At 50.4% G+C, this 24,843-nt stretch overlaps 1 protein-coding gene across 3 annotated transcripts in view; it reads right to left on the bottom strand.

Moving 5' to 3' along the window:
• Nucleotides 1–24,843, bottom strand: part of PAN2 (poly(A) specific ribonuclease subunit PAN2) — a 1,642,407-nt gene that overhangs the window by 309,808 nt on the left and 1,307,756 nt on the right. The window lies entirely within an intron of this gene.

Here is a 24,843-nt window from a genome sequence, read left to right as displayed (position 1 = left end):
TATCTCCTGCAAGTAGAGTGGGGGCGAGGAAACTAGCTCCCACAAGTCTTTAAAGATAATGGCCACCCCGCCCCCTCTTTTTTTACCCTCTCTATTAGCATAGCACATTTTAAAACCTGGCGGGATGACAAGAGCTATTGCTGCCACAGAGTCCGCATTTAGCCAAGTTAAAAACATGGCATCACAAGTATTCTCAGCTAAGACTAACCAACCATCATCGGCATGTCTGGGCAGAGATCCGCAGTTGACTAGGCATGCCGAAATTCTTTCAGTATGCCTGATCGCTGTGCCCTGGAGGGCAACTCTGCCAGTGCTACTGTTTCCCTGCAAGCCTGCGGCGTTATTGAACTCCCGAGCACATGTACGATATTTATGTGGCAATGTATCCATTGGCAGGTTAATCTGGTGAGCTCCGGGGCAAACTGTACCTTTGTATAGCAGCAGTATATCCTTAGACCACAGTACCGCTGTTTCGCTCTCCCGGCTGGCGCTGGCCACGTTCCGGATGCGGACGGGTTTGCCTTTGGCGTGCCCACTGGGCAGCCAGGCCCCCATCTGGCCTAAATAGCCTATTGAGTGGCAGGAAGTGATGGAATTTGGGGGTGGAGTCGCGTCCCTCTGTTCAACCAGCACCAAGAAAGCCGTGACAGACCGGGGACAGCGAGGAAGGAAGAACAAGAAGTGCAAATGTGCAGGTAAGAACACAGAACAGTGTTACATCAGAGCGCAAGGTATAAAAACACGTTATGAAACTCAATTATACAGAAGTTAAAAAGTTTAAGATAAAATGCCTGGTAGCTTGTAGCCTCACGGCACGCGCTATCTACTGCCTACTGAGATTCTGTATCATCTGAAAGGCGGAGCAAGACAAATGGGGTGGAAACATCCTTTGCCAGAGTCAGCTTTGTTTTTGACCACCTGAAAGCAGAGGCTCTCTGGTGGCAGCTGGCAAAAACCAGCCTGTCAGCACACAAGTAGCTGGAAGGTTTTCAGGGGGCACCTCTAAGGTGCCCTCTGTGTGCATATATAAATAAATCAAACACTGGCATAATTGTGGTTTATTAATACGAGATGTTTGATACCAACCATCCCTATTTTCAGTCTTGCCATCATGTAGCAGGGGAACTCGTTTTCACCCGTGTCTAGCACATGTACTTAACATGGCTTGCCTGTTAGCTTGTACTGGCAGCAATAGAGCTGACCAGCACAGGGGCATATCTGCTCATGCAGATATGTTCTCAAATGTAGTACAGTGCATCCTGCCTTAGGACTTACCGACAATGCATGCAGTGTATGTGTGCCATGTTGTGTTTTCACTTTGTCCGCACCAAGACACGCAACCTGCAGTGGCAGTCTGTAGGTTTTTGGTGAGGAGTCCTTTAGGGTGGCATAATTCATACTGAAGCCCTTCAGGACCCTCTTTAGTCTCCCTGCCCTAGGTACCAGGGCTACCATTTACTAGGAACTTACAAAGGGTGCTAATGGTATTGCCAAATGGGGGTACAACTGCACTGTTTTGGTGAGGGTATCTGGCACTGGAGACCGGGTTAGCAGCAAGCCAGTGCACGTCCAGTCGAAACTACTACAAATACCAGGCAAAAAGAGGTGGTGACCATGTAAAAAAGGGTTAATTCCCGAATAAAGCACGTTACTACGCGTGCTATTACCACGCAATAGGTTAAAACGCGGTCGTTAGAACAACCGCATTGTTACCACACGTGGCTTTACATTGCAAGTCGTTTCTATGACTTGCGCTAGGTGGAGCGCTGGACTAAGGAATATTATAATTTACTATTCCTACTCCAGTTAGCAGAGCAGCAGGGAAGGTGTTGGATTTAAAATCCAACACATTCCCTGGTGCTGCACGCCACCTAGCGCAAGTCATAGAAATGACTTGCGATGTAAATCCACGCGTGGTAACAACGCGGTCGTTGCAACTACCGTGTTGTTACCTACCTGCATGAACCATGGTTGTCTGGCCCATGCTGGCACTGCCAGGATGAGGGTAGTACATTTTGCCTAACCGTTTTGACCACAAATGGAATTGGTGGGAGGGGTGTTAAAGTGTAGGTAAAAATCCCTGATTAATTGAGCCACAGAGCATTGCCCAGGGACTAGGGGCATGGAAACATGGCAAACTTTTGGCCTTTTGCTTTTTTTTATTTTGCGAACAGGTCTATGTCTGGCGGGCTGCACCAGCAGAAGGAGTGGGCAGGGCTTGCAGGTGGAGCTCCCACTCGTGGACTAGCTGCTGCGTCCTGCTGAGTAGGTCTGCAAAGTCGTTGTCCACTCCTGGCAAACATTCTGCTTGGCGATGAACTTGGTGATGGATGGCTCAGTACCAGATCTGTTGAACTAGGGTTGACAGAGGAAGGGAGTGAGTGCCTCCCTGCTTCTGAAGATATAACATAGCAGTCATTTTGTTGGTACGTACCAGAACGGTTTTGCTTTGGATTTGTAGAAGAAATGCCTTCAAAGCCAGTCGAATGGCTAACAGCTCAAAACAAATGATGTGGACACACTTGATGTGGTGCGTATTGACCATGTTTAGCCATTGTTTAGATGTACCCCCTAGCTGGTTAGAGATGCATCCGAGTAGTGGTCACTTGCAGAACAGGGGCTAGAAAGGGCATGCCCAGTAACAAGTTGTTGCAGTTCCACCACTACAGTGAGCAATGGATGCCAGCCCTTACCAACACTAGATATTCCATAAGGCCCCTGCTTATGACCACTGACTGGTTAGGCACTCCTGAAGCAGATGCATAAGAAGGTGTGCCTGGGGCACTATCGCAATGCAAGAAATGTCTTGCAAGGGCATACCAGTGCCAAATGGGATGCGACTGAGTGGCTGAAAAAGCAGCGGCAACTGTTGAAAAGCTTGTACCCTTTATTGACTCTCCCTATCCTCCAGCTGCCTCCCCAAGTCTTCTTCCCACCCGCACCGAAGTGAGTCCAATTTTATCGCCGCATGCGTGCGGAGGGATGCCGCAAACCACCGGACCAAATGTTGGCCGCGACCCATTACGTGAAGATATTGTATGGTGAGGTGTTGGCTCGGCTCCTCCGTCATGTCCCCGCATCTAGAGGCCAATGTGGTAATCAAGGAGCGGTGCCGTTAAAAGTGTCCCTGTGATAGCCCCATCTCCTCCGCAAGCGATTCGAAAGGCAGAAGTATGTCAGCTTCGTGCCACTCCAGAAGCTCCAGGGACGTGAGCACCCCAGGCCCGCGGGGGGAGCCCACTAGCGGTATGGCAGGCACATAGGGAACTAGATCTTTTGTGACGTTGATGCAGCGGCGGAAGCATTTGTAGGCCACCCCAAAAGGAGGGGCGCCGGTGTGGGTAACTTAGCGGCTGGGTGAAAAAGCCCAGTGATGCAGTCCAAAGAGAGGGGAGGGGCTGTAGTCGCCGTATCCTCTCGACCTCTGTCCGCAAGCCACCGGGCTATCCACTGCAGTTGGGCAGCTAAATAGTAGTGCTCAAAGCATGGGGCAGCTAGGCCCCCTTGGTCCGTGGGCAAGTATAACTTCGCTAGAGCGATCCTGTGGCACCCATTACCCCAGAGAAAGTCTCTGAGGAGGGCAGTAAGTTTGTTAAAAAAGGCCACCGGGACATACAGTGGTAGGTTGGCGAAGTAATAGAGGAGGCGCGGAAAAATCACCATTTTAGATAACACCACCCTTCCTGTGAGCGGGAGCGTGGTCCAGAAGGTCATTTGCGCCTTGATGCCCGTCACCGCACAACCCAGATTACCATCAAAGAGGTCAGCCGGCTGCCGGTATATCTGGATTCCCAAATACTGGAACGTGTCAGCCTTCCACTGTACCTGCGCACCAGCCACAACATAGCCCGGATCCTGGACATCCCCCCGGAACACATAGAGACAGGATTTATTGACATTGACTCGAAGCCCAGAGAAAGCGGCAAAGTCACGTAAAATATCTTCCAGGCAAGCCGGAATAGCCCCAACATCCCTCAGAAAGACTAGAAGGTCATCCGCATACAATGAGATTTGATGTGTGGCATCTCCCAGAGGTATTCCCGCTCCCAAGGCTGCTCGCAGGGCCACTGCCAGAGGCTCGGTTGCTAATGCAAACAGGAGGGGTGATAGTGGGCACCCCTGCCTAGTTCCCCTACATATCGGGTTGCTATAAGAAATGTACGGCCCCAATCGCACCCGGACTGTAGGGTTGTGGTATAACAGGCCCACCATTTGTAGAAATCCCCAGCCTAAATCATAGCGTGACAACACCGCCGCTAGGTAGCTCCACTCCAGGCAGGCAAATGCCTTCTCAAGAACCAACACCAGGCACCCTGCCCTGGGCCAGTCTTTCCCGCTGTCTGCCCCCACTCGAAAAAACCTCCGCAGGTTCAATGAAGTACTGCGCTTGGGTACAAATCCACTTTGGTCGGTATGGACCAACTCGGGGACCAGCGGCACCAAGCGTTCCGCCAACAGCTTAGAGAAAATGTTGTAGTCGGCATTCAAGAGTGCCAAGGGTCTGTATGACCCCATGCTTTCGGGGTCCCTGCCCGGTTTGAGAAGGGACACCAGATAAGCCTCCCGCATCGACGGTAGCAATCAATTGTCTGTCAAGGCCGTGGAGTAGACAGTGTGTAGACGCTGCCTCAGAACGTCCCGGTAAGCTTTATAATACTCAGCGAGCAGGCCATCCGGGCCCGGCATCTTCCCGAACGCCACTGACCCAATAGCCTCCTCAATTTCCTCCAAAGTAATGGGACCATTGAGGACCTCCTGGTGTGCCCTGGAGGCAGTCGGATTGATGCGAAAAATCTTTCCAGCACCGGTTCGGAGCAGCGCCCTCTGGAGTGGTACAGCCGTGTGTAGTGTTCCGTCATCATCCTGTGTATCTCCCTTTGCGTGTATACCAGGGAGCCCTCCGGTGTGCGCAATGCCCCGGTTGGTGCACCCTTACTCTCTTGTTGCAATATCCAGGCCAAAAGGCGGCCTGCCCTGTCAGCTTTGGTGTGTGCGTGAGCTGTGTGAGCAGCGTAATTATGACAACGCAATCTCTCCATAAGGTCCACGTGTTGTGCTCGAAGGGCTTCCAATCGTCGGGACTGCCCACCCTCCCTGTATCTCTCACATTGGAGCAGCTCCGTTTCTAGTTTTGTGAGCGCCAAGGACAACTACTTGCGCAGGTTCCACATGGCCCCATTGACAGTGCCCCCTAATAGCTACTTTGTGGGCATCCCACTCCACTAGTGCAGAGCTCGCCGTCCCTTTGTTATGCTCAAAATATTCCAGGGTAGCTGATCCCAGTGACGCACGGAATTCTGGGTCCTACAGTGCAGCAGGCTGGAGACGCCAGGTGGGTATGGGGGGCGACCAGAATCCCAGGTCAGTCGGAGCCACAAGGGAATATGATCGGAGTGTGTCCTACCTAGGTATTCCGCTACCTCAACCAATGAGACCAGAGCCTGAGAACCCACCACCCGATCCAACCTCACATGTAAACCGTGAGCTGCAGAAAAATAGGAGTAAATGCGGTCTGTGGGATGCGATGTATGCCATATGTCTTGTATTGCCCAGTGGGTCAACCAGCCCGCACGTGCCTGCGCATTGGAGGTTGAAGTCATTGCCCGAAGGGGCGGGAAGGATCTGTCCATATGTACATCTAGGACCGCATTGAAGTCCCCACCCAACAGCCAGGGCAACCCCGCGTAGGGAGACAGTATTACAGATAGTCGCGCCAAGAACGAGGCCTGATCCGTGTCAGGGGCATATATAGAGCCCAACAGTACCCGCTGGCCATTAAGTATCCCGGACACTAAGGTGTATCGGCCATCAGGGTCAGTCAAAGTGTCCTCACAAACAAATGGGGTACCTGCCCTCACCCAAATTAGTGTGCCCCTCGCATGCGCCATGTATGTAGTGCTGTAAATGTGTTCTGGCTGTGTCATGTGTGATTCCTGCAGCAGCGCGATGGCAGTCGAGTGTCGCTGTAGAAATACAAATATGGAGTAACGGCACCCAGGTGTGTACATACCACGTACATTCCATGTAATTATATCAGCTCGCTCCATTTAAAAAAAAATATATATATTTTCTTTTTACTGAGTTCGTAACACTTGGATGTTTTGCACCATTAAAATGGACACGCAGCCCTTGGATGTTTTGCCCCACTAAAATGGACGTCCACATAAACAACAAGGACATGGGGCCTCCCCCTTCATCTACTCTCCCCTATCTCTGTCTTTAACACCACCACCCCTGCACCCACCTAGTCACAATCGAAATAGGACTTTGTGAACTCCTCAGTATCAGTGAAATAGGACTACCTAGCCCACTGTTCCCCACTCACTGAATGGACAGCGAAATAGGACTATGTGGCTGCCACTGCACTTAATGGACACAGACAAAGGACTGCTAGATAGTGTGCCAGCCCTCTCCCAAAGGGGCGGCCATATTTGACTTTCTCCTCCACTGAAGGCATTCCCACGTGTAATCACGTTGCGGCAGGCTAGAACATGGAGCTCGCGGGCACACACACCTATAACATCATCTACCCCCTAACCTCACAAATAAATCGTCCAAAAGCTTCAAACACAACTTTTTAATACTACACCCGGAAACTCCCGTCTCTGACCCTTATTTCTCCCCCGCAACGGGCTGACCTCAGATATCTTCCATACGAAACGTAGAGCACAGTGGAGAAAGGCATTCCTTGAGACACTCTCGATCTCGTCCACCAGGAAATACGCACATGGGCTTGCTATCTATATTGCCCCCTCACAGCTCTTCCAAGCTACTGCTTCCATCACCTTCTACAATAACGGAACTGTCCTCATGCAAGCCACCAATCATAATTTAAATCTCCTGGACATCTTCCCTATCGTCAAAAATAAGCTAATCTCTAAAAACCCTACTACCTCCCAACCTACTCCCATCCCCAATACACTGGGTACCTCATCGCCCACCCCACCGGTCTACCACCCCACCCCTCCACCCCTTCCTCGACTGACAGTTGACTCATACCTCTCATCCACCTATCCACAACTGGCAGGGGTCGCCTCCCACGCATCCCCCCAGCCCACCCCTCCTACCAACTCTACTCCCATAACCTCACCACCAGCACACATTCTGTTTCACAGCACAGCGGAGCCAGCTTTCGTCCCCTCTCAGGATTCCGAACCCAATCCCTCCCTGACATTGGGGCGTTACCCCTCACCCACCTATCCACAACTGGCAGTGGACGCCTCCCACTCATCCCCCCAGCCCACCCCTCCTACCAACTCTACTCCCATCACCACACCACCCTCACACACTGTTCATCACAGCACAGCGGAGCCAGCTTTCGCCCCCTCTCAGGATACCGAACCCAATCCCTCTCTGACACTGGCGCGCAACGTCACCCCCTCCCAGCTGAGCCCTCACGCCAACTCATACAACACCCCCTCACCAGTCTCACACAAGGTATCTCCACACCATTCCTCATCTCCCATAACTCCCCCCACCCTCCTCAGCTTTGCCCCTGATCCCACCTACCGACAATCACACCCAGCGACTCTGGTGTTCACTACCAACCGGACCCCCATGCAAACAACAACATGTTTCACACAACCTACCCCAATCTCTTCGCTCACACCCTCTCTCGCAACAGGCTCACCACTCTAACACTCACACTCACTGACACACGAACTCACACCCATCCCCACCACCTCGCAGCCCCTCACACACACAACACACCCACCAAACGCACCTGACCCACGACTTAATGAGATTCTGATCACACTACACCAAATCAAACAGGAACTACAAGCCTTCAAGGAGGTTTTATCGGGACAGGTGTGGCGCACCACCCCCTCCAGAACCCCCCTCTCTAATGCTCGTCTGGAGCCCCCCATAGCCACCGCGAAACCTACTCTCCCCAAGTGGAAAACGGTCCCTTCAGGCAACAACCCAACTCGCCCAGTGCGTAGCACCAATTCGCTCTCGGAGAGAGATCTCATCTTTCTACTACACTCTTACGAACCCACTAAGATGATTCCCTTAATACCCACTCATTTGTCCATACCCACTATCCCCTCTAACCAGCTCAGGCCCTCTACCCACAACAATAGAAGTATCAACGACACTAACCTAAGAAGAGTACCCCTCACCCAGGACCCCACCCCTTCCTGCATCTCTCCCCGCCTCAAATGCACACTCCTAAACTGTCAATCCGCAGCTAGACATGCAGCAGATATAGGCGAACTCATCATCTCGCAGGAGCTAGACTTGATCATTCTTACCGAAACATGGCTAACGGATTCCTCCACCCCACTCTTTGACATTCTTGTGCCTCCTAACTACGACATGATCAGACTGGACAGGTCGGAGAAGATAGGGGGAGGGATCGCCTGTATTCATCGAATCATTGAAGTAACATTACTGTAAACAGAGCCACTTCCCCTGTTTTCCCCTCTTGTGAGTACACATGCCTCGACATATGCAGCAACAGCAAAGCTGTCTGCACTCTTCACATCATCTATCATCCACTGGGAGAAAACCTCTTATGCACCGAACACCTCATGGATATCGTTACAACGAATGCAGGAAGACAAAATGCCCAAATTTTCCTAGGGGACTTCAATCTCCGTTGGAACGACCTCAACAATGCAGTCGTCAATAGCCTCAAACACTTCCTTGATGACCTTGCCCTCATACAAATCTGCAACAGCCCCACACACAAAAAAGGAGCAATAATAGACTTAATTATCTCCAAAAGCAACGTCACTCAGCTGGACTCGATCCAACCATGTGATTGGTCAGACCACTATATTATCAACTTTTATAACAACGAGACAGTGACACGCAATTTAGCTCAATCCATTAAAAACCTAAAATCTGGAAAAGAGACCTGAAACTACTCAACCCCAGAGCACTTCCCTCTTCCTGTTACAACCTTCTTCGCCCTCCGCTAGGATCCTCCGATGTCCACGATCTCACCAACCACTACCTCAACTCCATGACATTGATAATTAATGAGGCTCCCCACCTTCAACTAAAGAGAGTAACCACTAAAAACTCTAAGCCCTGGTATAACGGAATTCTTAACGGGGACCGACACTCCCTGAGATCACATGAAAGCACTTGGAGATCAGCACCTTCTGCTAAGCACCTAAAGACATTAAGGAAAAAGAGAAACGCTTACCATAGAAAGATCAAACACACGAAAGCCGACTTCTTTAGCCACCACCTGGACCAGGCGAGAAACCGCCCCAAAAAACTTTTTGGCCTTATCCGTACTCAAGCGAAGGATGCTCCCCAACGTTTACAAGACACATCCCGCCCGCAACCAAACTGCGAAGAGTTCTCGGCCTTTTTCAACCAGAAGACTGACAGCATCAAAAAGGATCTCCTTGAGGACCAATTACTTCATTCAGGCCCTCGTTGTAACACCACACCGTCATGCTCAACCTCACCGTTACAAACCCCCGACAAGCCGATCTTGAAAAAGGAAGCAGCCTGGTCATCCTTTGCTACATATACCGAAGAAGCTCTAGGCATGATTCTTAATACCCTGAAGCCGGCCAACCACCTAGCTGATCCCCTCCCGGCAAACGCAGTTAAAGACTTATCCCCTCTTCTTCTACCCCTATGGACCAAGATCATTAACAGCTCCATCCAACAAGGCTGCATCCCAGACAGCCTCAAAGTCGGACAGGTAACACCCATCCTAAAGAAACCCACAGCCGACCCTACAGACTTAAATAACTACCGGCCTAACTCCAACATCCCTACCTTGGCCACACTTCTCGAGAAATGCGTACACACCAAACTGACTAATCACATTGATCGCTTTGACCTACTGAACCGACACCAATCGGGGTTTAGAGCAGGTCACAGAACTGAATCAGCCATGACACACATCACGGATGATGCTCTTCAAATACTCGACCAGAACGGATCATGTCTTCTCATCCTGCTTGACCTATCCTCTGCCTTTGATACGGTCAAACACGACAATCTACTAGAGCTTCTGAAACATAGGATGGGTGTCTCCGGATCAGTACTTAAGTGGTTCACTTCGTATCTCCATAACCGTACGCAAATATTCAAGACTAACAGCAGTCTCTCCAAATCCGTACCAGTGTCACTAGGGGTACCGCAAGGTTTGTCACTTTCGCCGACACTATTCAACCTGTTCCTGGAACCCCTCACCAAAATACTACAAGCATCCAACGTGCAATACCATATGTACGCAGACGATACGCAACTGTACCTTAAGATCAACACTGGACGACATCAAAGCGCTCAATTCAACGCTCAGAAACACCCAGACATGGCTGGTAGAAAACCACCTCAAATTGAATGCTCTAAAGACCAAATTCCTCCTTATTACCCCCCCCGCCAAAGCCCCCACGATACAGGAATGGATCAAACATATCACTGCATTCAACATTCAACCAACTATCGTAGACTCAGCGAAATCCCTGGGAATCACTCTTGACAGCAGCCTCACCATGCAGAAGCACATCAGCAATGCAACTAAGGGAGCAAACTTCCAAATAAATACACTTAGGAAGCTGAAACCATACCTCCCAGCCAACGACTTTAAGCTAGCTGTGCAAGCGTTAGTCATCCCTCGCGTGGACTACGGGAGTATCACTCTATGTGGCCTCCCAAAATCGACCACGGCACCACTAAGAGCCTCAATAAATGCGGTCGTGAGACTTATCACTGGTTCGAAAAGAAGCGACCATATCGCGCCAGACTTAAACGCTCTTAACTGGCTACCGCTGGAAGCTAGAATCCACCTTAAAATAGCATGCCTGACGCACAAGGCCATACATCACAAGACTCCCATTTACCTCGCGCAGAAGCTAACGGTATCCGGGGGCTCCAGAGCCTCGAGAAGTGCGGAAAACCTTCTCCTGAAACCTCAAAGATTCAACAGGATGAAAACATATAAACGATCCTTCTCCGGTATGGCTCCTAGGATATGGAACACACTCCCCCAGAAACCCGACGGATTGTCTCTACCGCATCGTTCAAAAAAGAAGTTAAGGCGATTCTCATGGCTAAATTCACCTGAGTGTACTATGATGAGGATTCTACCTGACTCACAAGAAACTTAATGAGACTGCAACCTGCTGTAATGGCACTATTAGTTATTTTTGTGTCTCATGTGCTTCCCCCCACGAGTTCTCTGTATTTTAGACCTTTATGCATCTTATCCTATTTGATCTATTGTAAAGCGCTCTGATATCGGCAAGGATCTTGTTCGCGCTCTATAAAAACTTCTAAATAAATAAAATGGTCAATAGGGATACCAGGGGTGAGGCACCGGGAGGGGCATCTCGCGGGGTACGGAGCCACGGGGACTGTAAAAGTGTCTTGAACTGCTTCACCTGATAGAACAACAGAAAACGAACCATAAACAAGTGAACATCTGGGGCAGTCATTCCATGATGGCATCCAAACTCCGGAAACACAAACAAATCCTAAACTAAGGCAATGTGTTACCTATGGGGCTGCACGCTAGTGATACTACAGAATAGCCTTCCCCTTTGCTGTCAATGTGTTGCAGTGTGCCAACCATCTGAGCATCAAAACTATCTCGTGGGGCCAGCAGCCCGTTAACCTGTAAACCCAGACATTTATACACGGGGACTACGGAGGAGCCACGATTGCTCGGCAAACAGTTAACCCACCCATGGTACCGTCTCACAGTGAGGGACGCGCAACTCGAAAGAGCCTTCCCCTATGGCCCCCCCAACCCGGAAAGGGGGGGGGGGGGGTTTATCAGCCAATCAGATCATGCCATGCCGTGAATAACATTTACGTGCGAGGACAATTCTCATTAAAGTCCAGCAGTCCGTCACTTCATCCTATAATGCCATCAGCCGTCTGTGGGGTGACCACTGGCAGACCAGGGCCTCCGAAATTTCTGTGGAGGGCGACGAAGAGCCACTGGACACCAACACAGTCGGACCGTTCACAAGGCTGTGGGGACCCAAGGTTCGCGACTGCCTCCAGCACATCTTCTCGTTCCTTTCTCATGTTGTCCAGGGTAGAAGCTGAGGCCGCTGGTTTGGCCATCTTCAGTTGCCCCCTCCGTCGCCGCCTCCTCGGTCACCTGTTCGACATATCACTGCCTCTCGACCCGCGAGCCGTACGCCCGTCCACAATCCCAACTCCTCTAGCCAGTCCCATTACTCCGCAGGGGAGTCAAAGAAGCAGTCCCCATCCTTAGTGACTACTCGTAGCCGGGCAGGGAACAGTAGCGAATAAGGGAGCTCCAGGGCACGGAGCTGACGTTTCACTGCTGTGTAGTTGTTCCTACGTCTCTGTACGAGAGCAGTGTAGTCTGGAAAAAACATCACTGTACTGCCGCTCACCTGAAGTGTCCATTTTCCTAATTTCGCGAAGCACAGCATCTCTGTAGTTAAGTAATTTGAATATGAAGGGACTCGGTTTGGTTCCAGGCTGTGGCTTCTGTGCCGTGATACGGTGAACCCGTTCCATCACAAAGTGTACAGACAAGGATCCCTGGGGAAGCAGACCCATTACCAATTGCTGCGCTATGGGAATTAGCCGGTCCCTCTCCACGCCTCCGGTGTGACCGCAGCTGAAGCACCAGTCCCTGGGGCACGTGTATCACTGTTGCCAGATCATCCCACCAGCATACCAATAGATTCCGCCCTCTAGAGGTGACGGCGCACTCTTTCCCGATGGCGTTCGCGCCGCAGTTCAGGGAAATTCAGCCAACAACAACATTAATGCCCTGATAAGTAAAGAGCAAGGCGTCACTACAGTCACATTCGGGCGATGCCTCACACTTTCGCCTCTTCGGAGGAGCACCGCCTGCTCGTTCCAAAAGCCCCCTCTGTCCGGGGACGCTCCGGAAACCTTCAAACACAGCCGGGTCCCACCACCGCTTCTGTGAGCATGCCGCCACACTACTCCAAGGCCAGCAGCACTTCAGGTGTACTCACCCTGGCTAACTGCTCCACCTGCCACTTGTGCCCACTCTTCAGTGCTCCCTCAGGTCCCCACAAGGCCGCCTATAGTTCCCCTCCTCCCAAGGACTATTTCTAGGATAATCCGCCTGGTAGTCCCTTGGCGAGTCCGAACCCAAGGTCTCAGAAGCAGCCACAGTTCTGTGCTATATACTCGCTGCACCTCCACCTGCCGCACAAGTCCACAGCTCCAGGGCCTACAGAAGAGGTATCCGTGGTGCTGTTTTAAAAGGCACCTGTATGGGCTGGACACAAACTGAGGCGTAATACTGCTGCCACTGTGCCCGTACCCTGGGGCACTTCACCCTCCAACACCTGGCCTTCACGTGGCCTACAGTCCCTGTGCCGACGATCTCCCCTCGTTCCCCCTCCACCACGCACTCGCAGCCGGCAAAGGGGACACCACAGCCGGACACCACTACAGCAAAAGTAAGAGGGGAACTCCCCCGCACCTGCAGGGAACTTCAGAATCCACCTGATCCTCCCATATCCTCACCCAGCCTCGGGCATCGCCTCGTCCTGCCTCACTGAGTCCCAGGGGGCACCAAGTCTCTACTAATAGCAGCACCACAGATCTCTACACTGTCCATACTATGCTGCCGCTGGCCCCCCACAGCTCGTAACTCCTGGGCTCACAGGGAGAGCAGTATCTTTCACGGCTGGGGATCAGGTCAGAGCTCACTGCCACCTCTTCTGCGCTCCACCGCCCGTAGTGTCCCAAGCGCCAATTAAAGGATCTGCCCCCGCCGCCCAGGCAACACCACCCCGTGCGAGCACCCCCAAATGCACAGCTGCACCCCCTCACTTCATACTGTTGTCTCGGCGGGGGGTCTCCGCAGCAGGGCACCAGGTCTCCAAAGGCGGGGAAGTGCGTCCACTTCTAATGCTCACCGCTGTCAGGGCTCCCCCGCCATTACAGCCTTGATAGCTCTCAGCAGGGCACCATTTCGACTTTTAAAATGTCCTCGCTTAGCCCGATCCTGCAAAAGGCCACGGGCTCGTCTGCCGCAGTTCTGCTCCCCGCAGCAAGACACCAGGCCCCAGAGGCAAGGGAGCACGTCCACTACCAACGCTCACCGCCAGCAGCGCTCCGCCACCATTGCCGCGATGACAGCTATCCGCAGGGCGCCAGTCTATCTTCCAAAATGACCACGCGCAGCCCGATCGTACACAGGGCAGCACGCTGGTCTGCCGCAGCTCTGCTCCCCGCAGCAGGACTCCAGGCTCCCAGAGGTGGGGGAGTGCGCCGCCAGTTCAATCTGCAAAATGTCCGCGCGTAGCCCGATCGTGCACAGGGCCGCGCGCCTGTCTGCCGCAGTTCTGCTCAACTGGCCAACCAATCTGCTGCAACTAGCACTCTGCGGACACAGCACGCCCTCCGGAATGGAGGCTCGGGTATCAGCGACTCAGACAGCGATGCCAGGAGAAATATGACAGATAATAGGGGATCAAGGTGCGGGACACTAGTCAGTTGCGTCCGCCATGTTGCCCAGTCGGCCACGCCCCCCGGGTTTTGTGGTATTTATTGTGAATCCTAGATGGTGAAGGAGGGAGTCCGTCTCCTGAGTCTGTGCCACGCATTCCTGTCTGCTTGCACTCTTTATCACCAAGTTATCGTGGTAAGTAAACACATGGACTCCTTTCTTCCTTAACCGAGCAGCTACCACTGCTAGACATTTTGTGAAAAGCCCTGGAGCTGTGGTGATGCCGATGGGCAGAACCTTGAACTGACAGTGCAGACTACGTACAACGAATCTGCTGTAGCAGCAATGAGCTAGGTGGGTGGGGATGTGAAAGTGGGCTTCCTTCAGGTCGACCAGTTCAACCAGTTCATATGGGCAGGGGCACGACCATGCATGAGCAAAGCTTTAGGATATATGCGGCCCGAGCACGGGGGATTGGGGATACACGATATTCTCAGCTATTATAAAGCGGCTCAGCTGAAGTACCTGGTGAAATGGGCTAGGCCAGAATCAGACAAACAATGGCTCTTTCACGACCAAGCACTAGCGGGAATCCCTCTTTGGAAAGTCCCTTTTTTGAAGAAAGCTCAATGCCCACGCAGCTTGATGCGGTCTCCAATCACCAAATCGGCGATGTCTGTTTGGGATGGTATGGGGTGGAGATATCGCAAAAGCTCACAACCTTCCTGTCTCCCTCGACTCCCTCGACTCCCTTGTTCAGGAACAGTGAGTTCATGCCTTCTTGGTTTGACAAAACATACGCTGCTTGGCGGGATACTTCCTGCCGCTCGGTGGGCCAGCTCTTTGACCTTTCGGGCATCCTATCATTCTGTCAGATGAAGTTGGAATACAGGATTCCCGAAACTGAGCGTCTGTGATATTTGCAATTGTGGCACTGGGTACTTCAGCAGGAGATACAGGAGCAGGGAGCACGCCGACTAAGTACGAGAAATGACTCATCACTAAACTCACCGACAAGGGACTGATATCCGAAGTGTATGACATGCTCAGACACAATCCAGGCCCACATGCCACGCCGAGCCAGCGGAGGAGGGGGGGGGGGGGAGAGAAAGAGGGGGGGGAGAGAACGAGGTGGGGGAGAGAACGAGGGGGGGGGAGAATACGAGGGGGGGAGAGAACGAGGGGGGGGGGAGAACGAGGGGGGAGAGAACGAGGGGGGAGAGAACGAGGGGGGAGAGAACGAGGGGGGAGAGAACTTGGGGGGAGAGAACTTGGGGGGAGAGAACTTGGGGGGAGAGAACTTGGGGGGAGAGAACTTGGGGGCGACCTCGCTCAGAAAGACTGGGGAGGGATCCATTATGGGGCCAAACACACAGCTCGGATTGTAGCCAGCTCAGAAACAGTCATGAAAATAGCCACCTATTGGTACCTCACGCCAGTGCGTCTACACAGAGGCAATCCATATCGGATTTCCACTTGCTGACGAGGCTGTGATAGTGAAGGCACACTACTGCATATATTGTGGGATTGTCCGCTACTGACCTCCTACTGGACTGCAATTCTAGATATGGTCGATGACCTATTTGACACGCAGATCCAGAGGCTCCCTGTTGAACGTTGTTCTAGGCCTTCCTAATCCCATCACATATCCACTCAAGAGCATGAGGGGATGTCCAGTGGGGCTGGCATTGGGGGCAGCGCTACAAAACATACTGTCTTGTTGGGGATCCTCCTCCACTACTACTCACACGGGATGGCTGCATAGGCTATGGTATAACCTAGGAATGGAACGTATCTCAGCTACTCTAAACAATTCAACCGTCTCCTTTCAGAAAACTTGGAGCCCCTTTCTAAAGATGCTCTTGTCAGAATTCAACGAGATTACCCAGTCTAAATACCTACGAGTGTTACGCCTATCAGACCTCTGGCACAGTCCACCAACTTCCCCAACTGCTTAGTTAGCGACACTGAGGATAAAGGAATGGGTCTTGCTCAATATATTACTATGTTCACCGGACAGGGTGGGGGGAGTTACTGGTTTTGGTTTCATGCAGGGGCAAAGCTTTTCATGATGTAAACCCCTCACTGCTATGTCTGTGCTTTCTGTATCTCATTTCTTCCAATGCTGGTATGTTTTTCTCCGCTACGAGATCACTTGTGGATTGTGTCTCTTTCTGTATTGTGCCTTTTTTGATGCCTCTGTATGCTCCTGTGTGTTAAGTTTATATGTATTTATTGAGATTTTCAATAGTGAGGAAACCGACTTAACCATCCCTTTGAGAATGGGGAGATACTGGGTAGAGCGCTCCGACTTGGAGAAGGTGTCTAGAAGAAAAATCCTTTTCCTCTGGGGTAGTGGCGACACATTGTATGACATTATGGTATGCAGTCATGTCATCAGGCGGTGAGGCCTTAACTGAGATGTGTTCTAAGTGAGGGTCAGTGGCAAGGTCCACATCATAATCCTCCCTAGGGTCACCGGAAACACACTGGCACACGTGTGAAATCTTCCGGGGAATTAGGGCTTGGGCTGCCAGTATCTGAATAGGGTTGTGGGGCTCTATGAGGCAAGTGCATGAGAGGGGAAGTAGAAGGTGAAGTTGTAGATTGAATCGACAAGAGGTGACGTAGGATGAGGAGGAAGGTGGTCTCTGGACTTTTCAGGAGTGTTTTCTGGAGCCCCATGAACCTTCTGTGGTGAATTGTCCTCAGAAGGTGGTTTACACTTTTGAGGAAGTGTCTTTTCAGACCCCCTCAATCTTGCCTGTTAGCAGGGGGAGGACAATTCTACACTAATGTCCAGCTCTTCCCGGGACCTTTTGAGGATTAGCCGCTCCTCGATGGTGAGCATTCGAGACTTGACTGCAGAATGTGGTTTAGCCAATTGTTTTGGCATAGAGGGCGTCTTCGGAACAGATGCTGGTTTGGATGGCAGCTCAGCTCGTGTCAAGAAATCTGCGGCTTCAGTCTGCTTGTGAATGGAACCCAACAGGCGTTTTTGGTGTTGAGGTTCAAGGTCTGCAGCCAAGTGCGTCCTCAGCTCAGAGGACTGTAAGGGTTTCGAACACTCCGATCGAGTATCCGACCAACCCAAGATGGCCGCCACGGAGGACGCGACCGGAAGTCCGGTTAGCGGTCGAGAGGCAGACGGCAACGCAGGGGCGGTGACGGTTAAAGAGGACGAGGAGGAGCAACGATGGCGTTCGCGTTCGGGAGGAGAGGAAGCGGACTACGGAGAGTTGGAGGAGCCTACAGGTGTGCCGGGGGAGCAGAGGATCGACGGAGAGCCAGCGCGGAGCGGACAGGACACCGGACCGAAGGCAGGGACAAGAAACAGCTCAAGGAGCAACGCGCTCGGGACTACGTACCTCTGTAACCAAGAGGAGTCGGAGTCTCCCACAGCCACGGTCCAGGGGGGTCGTGGTAGTAGGCAAGTGCAGCCTGCATGTCAGGGGGTATTACGGGGGTTGTGGGAGCAGGTCAGGGGTCACCAAAAGTCAACAAATGTTTCCCCCACCTAGGCACAACACGTTAGGGACTTGGTGAAGGTACACTACCCCTTCCTCATTTCTGTATGCTTTCAAGGCTCCAGCCTAAACCCCTTTTCTTGTGTTTTTTTGTTCTGGGTACGGCCAACCATTTGAGAGGAGGACAGAAGGAAAAGAAGAGACCCCTTTGTTGGATCTTTGCATTGAGAAGAACCCTGATTCATCTCCATTGGTTCATTTTGTTTTGTGGACTCACAGAGACTACCTGAGACAATCCCTTATATACCTAGACAAAAAGAAAGCCTTAACTGCATCATTAAAAAGCTTTGGACTATCCTTAAGGTCAAGGAGCTGACAGTAACCTAAAAGGGGGGGGGGGTTAGGAGAACCCCGACCACAAGGCCTTACTTTGGTATCAAACACTACTGGAGGGCAGTAGCGCACCTGAAGGTGGCAGCGCTTTGAGTAGTGGGCTCGACGCCTGGCCCCCGGTGTGGCGTTGCTCGGCTCAGATGAACATGTTACATTCCTTCTGTAACGCTTTTTCTGGTGGATACAGTATCTGACTGTGGATTCCTCACCTTTTGAATTACCCCTGCGCCAGCATTCCACAGAAACTTTTTCATAGCTCTCTCACGTCAACAAGGACATCACAATAGCACGGCTCCGCCTGCAACTCCGTATGAAGTTACCAGAGCCATAAGAAGACAGCGTCGGCATTCTGATGTCAGTTCCACCCATTTTTTCTGTGCCTTCGAGGCAAACAGGAGGACACAGTATACAATATATACACAAACAAACCGTATATGAATTAAAAATGGAAAAAGCTAAAGCCAACCCATTTCCCAACAACAAGCATCATAGTAATGCAAATGACAGGAATACAAGAATGTCATGCACAAAAACCTTTTCCGTATAGGTAGGTAGACAACAGGGAGGAAGGTGGGTCAGTGAGGAATCCACATGCAGATACTGTAGCCACCAGAAAAAGCTTTACCCAAGGTAAGTAACTTGTTCTTCTGATGGATACATCTGCCTGTGGATTCCTCACCTTTTGAATTGAATCTCCAAGCAGTCCCTTACCCAGCAGAGGGTGTCCACCTACTTATTCCAAAAAGTCCTGCAGCACAGAACATACAAAATGGCCATCCCTCTTCACCTCTGAATCCAAGCAATAATGCTTCGCTAAAGTCTGCCGAGAGGCCCATTTTGCTGCCTTACAGATGTCTACCGCACGGACACCCCAAGCCAAAGCAGAAGTTGAAGACTTTGCTCTAGTAGAATGAGCTCTTATACCTTCAGGCGGCTCCTTCTTGGCCAAGGCGTAGCATATATTGATGATACAAGATGATCCACCTGGAAAGCGTTCTTGTTAGAAATGAGATTTCCGGTTGGCTAAGGCTTGCGCCAAAGCCAGGCAGAAACCACCACTCTAGTCAGGGCAAGAGAGTTACACGCCAAAGATAACCCCTGCTTACCCTCTAGGTAACGTGCACGAGCAGTAAGGCTGATCCGAGAGGCAATGTAGGTTAAGTATTTGCGCACGCACCCACCAGCAACAACATCCCAAGGCCCACCACAAAGGAAACTCCACACAAGGTATATATAAAAATAGCCTTTGTATTATACCAAACACATTAGATAATAAACACACACTTTACAATGTGCCATAGGCACGGGCGAAATTTACAGTGGATTATGTACATGGGGACAGGGCCAAGTGGGCCACTGTCAGGAATAAGCACTTTTAGAACTAGCACTTGGTAGAATTAGCACTTTGTAGGAATAACGTTTAGCACGTAGCACATATAATAACTGTAGCACCAAATAAATGTAGCACACAACCAGTAACCACTGGCAAAAGGTAAGTGCCACCTACGCAATCCTAAACACCTTGGGCAAATATCACGCAGGGAATCATGAACTCACTAGCATAACCTATACTAGGAAAAACAACCTCCTAAGCATACACATACATTCAGAGGTATAGGCATAAAGCATTACACATGATGCAGAAATCACATTAGGCAGGTAATCACATCTGCTCAAAAAGCACATGAGGGAAAAACATATAAACTGTCCCCAGGCCAACCGAGCCTCTCAGGGGCTGAAACTCCCTGTGTCCAAAATGTCAGGGCAGGCTGCGCGATTAGCCAAAGAAGGATACAAGGGCCTAAACGAAGCAGCTGCCCACTAAGTGCTGGGCAGCTGGAGTTCTCCTCTGGGCTTTGACTATAGGAATGCGGCCAACATAGGAGCCTTGTGGGCTCGAGAGAACGGTGTGCCCGGGAGCCTCGTGGGCTCTTAAGAAAATGCTGCCCACTGTGGGGGGAGCGGCCCACTGCCAGCCGGGGCCGCTCTACCTCCGGAAATGCCCCCTTCGTGGTTTGAGCCTCGTGGGCTCTGATAACAATGTCCCCGGGGTTGGAGTCCCCCCCTCTGGGGACTCGGAATACAAAAATGCCCCCAAACGTTGGAGCCTCTCGGGGGCTCTAAACAACAAATGCCCTCAGCACTGGGGGAGCGCTCTACCCTCGGGCTGGGACTCGGGAGCCTTAAAACAACCTGTGCCCCTGGACGTCGGAGCGGCACGCTATCCAGTGGGGCTGCTCAAGGAACCAGCCCGAACAACACAGAGACCCGGTCTCCTGTTCTCCGGGCGTCCTGGGCTGCTGCTCCGGACCGCGGGCGGGGCTCTCGTCTGCTTCCTCCGGCCAGCAGGTCAGTCCGGGGATCTCCCTCCTCTCGCGAGCCTCGGGGAGAGAGGCTGACCTCTGATCGGCGTGCAGGAGCGCGGGGTGGGCTCCCAGCCGCTTCCTGCTTCCTCCGGTCTCGCGGCCCTGCCCACGTGCTGCCTGACTGCCTTTGTGAGCCGGGCGGCGGCGGTGATTCAGGGAAACCACGGGGTAGGCTCCCGTTTAAAAGATGATAATAAATGCGGGGTGGCACCCGATAAAATAAATAATAAAACGGGGTGGGCACCCGTATTTAATTATAAAAGGGAAACAAAGGAAAAATGGGCAAATAAGCGGCAGGCAGTGCGGGGTGGGCACTTTTACATATACCATTGATACGTGTAGTGTACTGCACAGTGGATGCAACCATATTATGTCAGACTCTGGGGAATATCTCGGTCATGTAGCTGTGTTGTCTCCCCCCAACCCCCTTGAAGCAGAAGCGGAGTGGGCTGATCCAACATATGCAACTCCAGCGTAAGAGCATAAATAATTAGCCTACGCCTTGGGCGTGGTTCACTTCTGCAAAGAGAAAAGACTCTGCCACAGCAAAGGTCCTCACCCTGCCACGTGGCTGCCGCGATGACCACGTGCCTCCTCGATACAGGCCCATTGCGAACTCAGTGCCACAGCACTGCAGACGTATGTCTGTATCGACTACTGCCTTCGATCTACACTGCAGACAGCAGGGTTCACAATTTTAATTCAGCTTTGGATCTACACTACGGACAGCATTCAAGTTAGCCTTGATTTATGTAAGGCAGAGACAATTTTGTTAAAGGATGCCACAAAAAACATTGCTCAATAGCTATACTGACTGCCTTCAAATGTACACTGCGATCAACAGAGCTTACCACTTGATACCAGTGGTGCATCAGCTCTACAGACAACATTGAATTCAGTCTCGATTTATTTAAGGCAGAGACAATTGTACTGTGTCCTCAGATTTTGTTAAAGTATGCGACAAAAAAAGCATTCCTCGATGTCTGTGTCAAATACTGCCTTCGATCTACACTGCGGACAGCAGGGTTCACAACTTGAATTAAACTTTGAATGTACACTACGGACAGTAGGGAATTCAACCTTGATTTATTTAATGCAGAGACGATTGTACTGTATGTGTTCTGATTTTCTTACAAGTAACAAAAATCATTTGTCGATATCTCTGCTGACTACTGCCTTCGATCTTCAGTGCGGACAGCAAGGTTCAAATCTTGAATTCAGCTTTGAATCTACACTACAAACAGCATGAAATTTAGCCTTGATTTTTTTTAAGGTAGAGCTAATTGTACTTTATGTCCTCAGATTTTGTTAAAAGATACGACAAAAAGAATTTCTTGATGTCAGTTATGACGACTGCCTTTGATCTACATTGTGAGGGCTTACGATTCAGGTAGAATGGCGATTGTACATGACGCATTCCAGTAGACAAGAGACATTATACCACTGCGACGCCCCCCCGAACCAGGAATCATCGCAGGGTGCACACATGCGGAGTTCTTTCGGTACCACTAACTCACTGCACCACAAGTCATCTCCCCGTAGCCTTATTAAGGCGAAATTCACTAGGCAAAAAAGAATTGTTCCCAGTTCAGCCTCCCTGCACTACGCATTATCACAGGCACATGTACAAGCTCAGCGCCAAAGATACTACTAACTCAGTGCACCATAAATCATCGCAAAGAAGAGTGAACGGTTTTATGTCACAGTGAGACATTGTCCCTTTTAAATGGAATTCATGCAGAATACCAAGTACCTCTGGGGCATCACCTTCAACATCGCCACCAGACATACGTCCCCATTTTGACAAAGTTAGAATGCGTGAAATGCAATCGTTTAATTTGTTATGGGGAGCAATCAGTAGACCTAGTTTGCAGAGCAATTGATAACCATTGATGGTAGTTTTTTTCCCCCCTCAAAGTTCATGCAGTCCAGTATGCAACAGTCAATGCTTTGAGTACAGACCTCTAGAACCACGCATCATAGCAGGGTGAGCACACGCTGAGCACCAGACGTACCCTTAACTCAGTGCACCACAAATAATAGCCACGTGCCCTTATTAAGGTAAAATTCTGTTGCCAAAAGACATTCTTACCAGTGCGGTCTGCCTGAACCACACATCATCGCAGGCTCCACACAAACGGCCCCTACCTCAGTGTACCTCGACTCATGAACCCTTTACGATAGAATCTTCTGTGTATAATTTCACATATAGTGCTCCTACCTTTGTACAGCAGAAGTCAAACCGTTTATGATTGAATATCTGTGTATGATATCATGATTACTATTCTACTTGTTATCAACAGCAACGTAATAAAATGGAGTCGAGCACACGTGCCCGTACCCACTTCATCTATCTGTGTCTGTGTACATATGTTTGTAAAATGCTGCTCCTGTGCCCTACCACATTATATTGTGCTGTAAACAGCGTATGCAACCATCTTACCTCTGCCAATAACAAAAACTTTGATTATATAACTTTCTCTCGCTCATTCTACAAATACGAACGTACAAAGTGGATCTTTACAATACTGCAAAGAAACTGTATAGTCAATTTATAAATGTGTACTATTTCTTTTTTATTTTTTTTAGCATATTTATATAGCGCGAAGTCGACCTAAAACTATATCAACAATTTACATGACCACCGTATTTACAGTACATTTTCAGGCACGCACTGATTACGTAATTACTCTACAATAACACGATGTGGACGTGGCTCCGTGCCTCGAACAATGATTTCCAGCACCAAGTTGGACAGTATACCTGAATGACCACATACGTATATGTATTATCTGTCCTTCATGTGCCAAAAACTGCAACTTAAACCTTTCACAGCCCTGTATTACTACAGCTACAACACTCGACTGAATGTACAACAAAACATTCATATTCGCAGAAATGCGTCATGTCCATCATCTTTTATGTGTGCATCTATCGGTGAATATAGGGTCAGTGATACCCCGTACCTTCCATGTTAGCCATATTGTGGAACTTTACAGACATAATGACACATTTGCGTGTAAGACCCGGGTGACGGCAGCACTACAACACAAACACCCAAATCAGTAGATTTTTCATATAGCTCGCGACGGAACCACGCCCGTAGCTCCGGAGTCATCGTTCACAGCCTCGCGCAGCACTAACATACGTCAGTCCAGCTCACTCCGCTTACGCTTCCAGGAAAACACAACAACGGTACGTACATGGCCCAGATTTCCATTGTAGTGTTTTCTTACTTCCAGGTCTAGTTGTCAGAACGGCACACACACACTCCCTCATGGCTGGTATACACCCATACCACACCCATCCAGCAAATACGTCACTACACACGTGACCCTACCAATAAAAAAGATTGGGCGCACGTGCTCTATGCCATTTTAGAATTGCTCCCATCGCAAGCGCTGTGATGGCCCGTCCTAGTGGTTCGGACGCCTCATGTAGGCCTGAACTACCGAACAGGTGGGGGCCCACTACCACGTGCGCGGCCTCTTTGGTCACTGAGTTAGTGGTACCGCAAGGACTGAGAGGGTGAGGTCCTTTGCCATAGTGATATCAAGACTCAGCACCAAATGTGAGACTTCTTGGTGGCAGAGCAAGACTGCATGATGTAGAACGTACCCTGTCCACGAAAAGGTGAGCAGTGAGGCCTGGGTGCGCAGCGGACGGCGTAGATGTGGTGAAGCAGACTGGATACAAAAAGGCAACGCAGCGATTTAGGCGTGCGCAGTCCTATATACCGTATCTTATTGCATTTGTTTTTTTTTCCAATAGCAGGAAAGTTTTTATAATCGGTCAAATGTCTGTCGCTCGTGATGATCGAAACCACGTATATCGCTGCGCACCACTTGCTTTAACAACCGGATAAAAAACATTACTACAATACTAATTTTTCAAAAACCGAAACCTATTAACCTGGAACTGTACAAATAGTTGTTTTTTAAATGCGGGAGGGAAGGTGTGTGGAAGGGCGATTTAATTCTACTCCACATTAAAATAGTAACAATTACCAATCATAACATCTTTCTTTTACTATCTTTTAGATGTAGAGCTTCAGGGTGCATTATGTCCCGGCACGTGGTAAAAGACACACCGGTGACAGAAAGGTGAGCTGCGAATATTCTTTTCAGTCACTCTTTCACTTCCTCTCTCCTTTCATAAAGAAATGACGCACAATGTTATCTTCCTTTTTATTTAACAGGTTGTGTTTCACAAATTGGCGTCCCCC

This window comes from Lissotriton helveticus, chromosome 1_1 (genome assembly GCF_964261635.1).
Source record: "Lissotriton helveticus chromosome 1_1, aLisHel1.1, whole genome shotgun sequence".
Lineage (NCBI taxonomy): Eukaryota > Metazoa > Chordata > Amphibia > Caudata > Salamandridae > Lissotriton > Lissotriton helveticus.
This window is presented reverse-complemented; position numbering and strand designations above follow the sequence as displayed.